General features: G+C 46.7%; 1 non-coding gene across 1 annotated transcript; it reads left to right on the forward strand.

Moving 5' to 3' along the window:
- Window positions 1-1,171: 1,171 nt before the first annotated feature.
- On the forward strand, window positions 1,172-1,278 carry LOC126013002 (U6 spliceosomal RNA). Its single transcript, XR_007497340.1, has one exon. It is a non-coding gene; the product is annotated as a U6 spliceosomal RNA (small nuclear RNA).
- The last annotated feature ends 1,718 nt before the right edge of the window (window positions 1,279-2,996 follow it).

Here is a 2,996-nt window from a genome sequence, read left to right on the forward strand (position 1 = left end):
CAATAGTGTCTGAAGAGCAGGAAACTCCAGTTTCCCTTGGTTTTAAGACACTCCTGGGAGAAGTGAGAAGATGATATTGATGCCCATCCTGGAACTTTTCTTACCTCCAAGTTCTTCCATTACCTTCAGTGTCTTTCTTGCAGTGCAGATCTGCAAAATACTCAGAATCCCAATAGATCTGTTTTTCTCTGATCATCTTCACAGCCGCTTCCTAAGATGATGATAATGATGGTTTGGAGGTCACACCTGTTTGTGTCCAGGACTTATATATATATTAGTGCTCAGAGATCAATCCTGGTGGGACTTGGAGGACCATATGTGGTTTTGGGGATAGAACCTGGGTTGGCTGCATGCAAGGCAAGTACCCTGACCTATGTAATAACCAAGGTATGAGGAAATGGTGCTCAGAGAGATGAGCCAATGGGCGAAGATCACTCAGAACTAACACCCTTGGTGCACCTCTCCTCAGCCTCTCTCTGATCAGTTTTCTCTCTCTCTCTCTCTCTCTCTCTCTCTCTCTCTCTCTCTCTCTCTCTCTCTCTCTCATTCCCCCCCCCCTTTAAAGCCCAGTGTCCTGCGGTTTTATTTTTCTGTCTAAACCTCCTGCCACAGATGGATCTGGCAGCCCCAGAAGAGGGATTCCTAGGGAGAACCCAGGCTGGGACCCATCTCCACATACTCTGCCTGTGTGTGTCTAAAAACACCAAGTCAAATGGAAAGTTCTGGGCATCCTGACAGCGAAAGGAAAACTGACTCCAAATTCGGAATTCCTCAGTGTGAGACTGGATCTTGCACTGCCAGTTGCCTGCTGTGGGGCATTAAGCCACACCTCACTTCTCTGAGCTCCCCCAGTCCCTCAGCTTGAAGGGCTCTTGTGAGGGTTCATTATGGCCCAGACAGTGAAGCACCTGCCAAACAGCAGGGCTCGGTTAACACTGATTTAGGTTCAAAGGCTATTCAAAAGTGATATAGGGAGAGCAGAAGAGAGCTTAGGGTGAAGGGCTCTAGTACATGAGCTTATGTAATTACAAAAAATGGAAACAAATGGTCCCCAGTCACCAAGAGATGGGTCCTATTTTTCAGGCCTTGAATCTGGATCAGTCACATGACTTGTTTTGTCCAGTGGGTTGTTAGCAAAAGGGATGAGAACAAAGAATTAAAAAGTACTATTGTGCTCGCTTCGGCAGCACATATACTAAAATTGGAACAATACAGAGAAGATTGGCATGGCCCCTGCACAGGGATGACACGCAAATTCGTAAAGCATTCCATATTTTTTCGAGAAAAACATTTTTTTAAGGGAAATGGAGAGCCTGTTTAGAGTACAGGCGGGGGTCGGGTGGGGAGGAGGGAGACTTGGGACATTGGTGATGGGAATGTTGCACTGGTGATGGGTGGTGTTCTCTACATGACTGAAACCCAAACACAATCATGTATGTAATCAAGGTGTTTAAATAAATAAAAAAATTTTTTTTTAAAAAGTACTTCCTGAGGGTTTCTTCCCTTTCTGTGTTGAGGGAGGGATGTGATAAGTCCCGTGCTGGCATGTCGCCTGTACCTGGTTGCCTCCCACCTTCCAGCCCCCACCCCAACCTAGACCCTGCCTGTAAGGCCACCTGTGCCAACAGTTCACTGCTACATCCCAAGTTATCCCAAAGCAGCTTACAGTCACATTTTCTATCCTGCTCAGTTTCTGGGGGTCAGGAATCTATCAGGAAGCAGCTAAGCTGGAATGGGGGCCTCAGAACAGGCAAGAGTAGGGCAAAGCCCAGTTATCATGAGCCCCACCCCTAACTGTGGAGTCTCACAGTAGTGCCAGTGCACACACCACTCCATTTCCCTGCTGGAGAGCTGAACTTCAGAACCCAGATCCCCCTCAATGAGCTTCCCAACCCCTCATGTAGCAGGTGGAGACACTTGCCTAAAGTCCCACCCCAGACATTAAGGTCCACACAATGAACCCATTCACACCACTCTTGGCATGAGCCGGTTCCTGGCCAATTGTGCAGAGTCCACACTCTCCTGGTGGCACTTGTGTTTTAATATAATTTAAAATATTGTCCCACCTGGTACTCAAAGACCAACTCCAGGGAAGGACCTAAAATCAGCAAGAGCAGGAAGGGAAAAGACTCCAGTGTGGATAAAACCAGGGATGCCAGGTCCTGGGCGAGTTTGCAATTGGGCAGCTTAGCATGGGCTGAACAGCAGAGGATGAGATATTCGGATTCAAACCATTAGAGAGCAACTTCGGGGAGATTAGTCAGTTTATTTTAGGTGAGTGGGATACTTATAATGTGCTTCAGCCAAACAGCTTAGGGGAAAGCAGTGTATGAGTTCTATATGTATAGCTATATCCAAGAACTGATTACTCCCAGCAAGGGCTCTCACTCCTCTTCATTTTTCTCCACATCTCAGGATTTCCACCTTCCCACTGGGGCAGGCCTCACTGAAGCACTCTCCCCAAATGAATCAATTCATATCTGCCCTGTGAGCACAGTCTTTGATCCCCGGATCACAGCAGCTTAGAACAAAAGGATCTTCTTCTTGAGAGAAAACCAAGGCTCCTTTGCTTTACCAGAAATCATTATCTCCTGACCTGAGTCTGGAAATAAGCACAACCTACATCCAAGTGTCTGATACACAGTCTTGTGGCATTAACTCTGAGTCACCACTCTTCTCAGGCCTCTTCTGCAAAAGGGGAGCTACTGGCGGTGTGGTCAGGATCATTAATGAATGAGCTGATCTTTAAATCTTGCTCAGAGCTTCCCAGAAGACACTGGCAGCCAACAATATATTGTACTAATATATTAGTATAATAATATACTACAATATATTGTAATAATATTGTACTCAATATACTGAGGCAGGGACTGCTTCCCACCTGAGCACTAGTGCCCCCCAAACCGTCAGGGCTATGAAAATTATTCATCTCCTGACATCTTCTTGGCTCAGGAATGCAGGCTGCCCTGGTATCAGGAGAGGCTTCAGCTCTCCAA

The sequence above is a fragment of the Suncus etruscus genome, chromosome 6 (assembly GCF_024139225.1).
Source record: "Suncus etruscus isolate mSunEtr1 chromosome 6, mSunEtr1.pri.cur, whole genome shotgun sequence".
Classification (NCBI taxonomy): Eukaryota; Metazoa; Chordata; class Mammalia; order Eulipotyphla; family Soricidae; genus Suncus; species Suncus etruscus.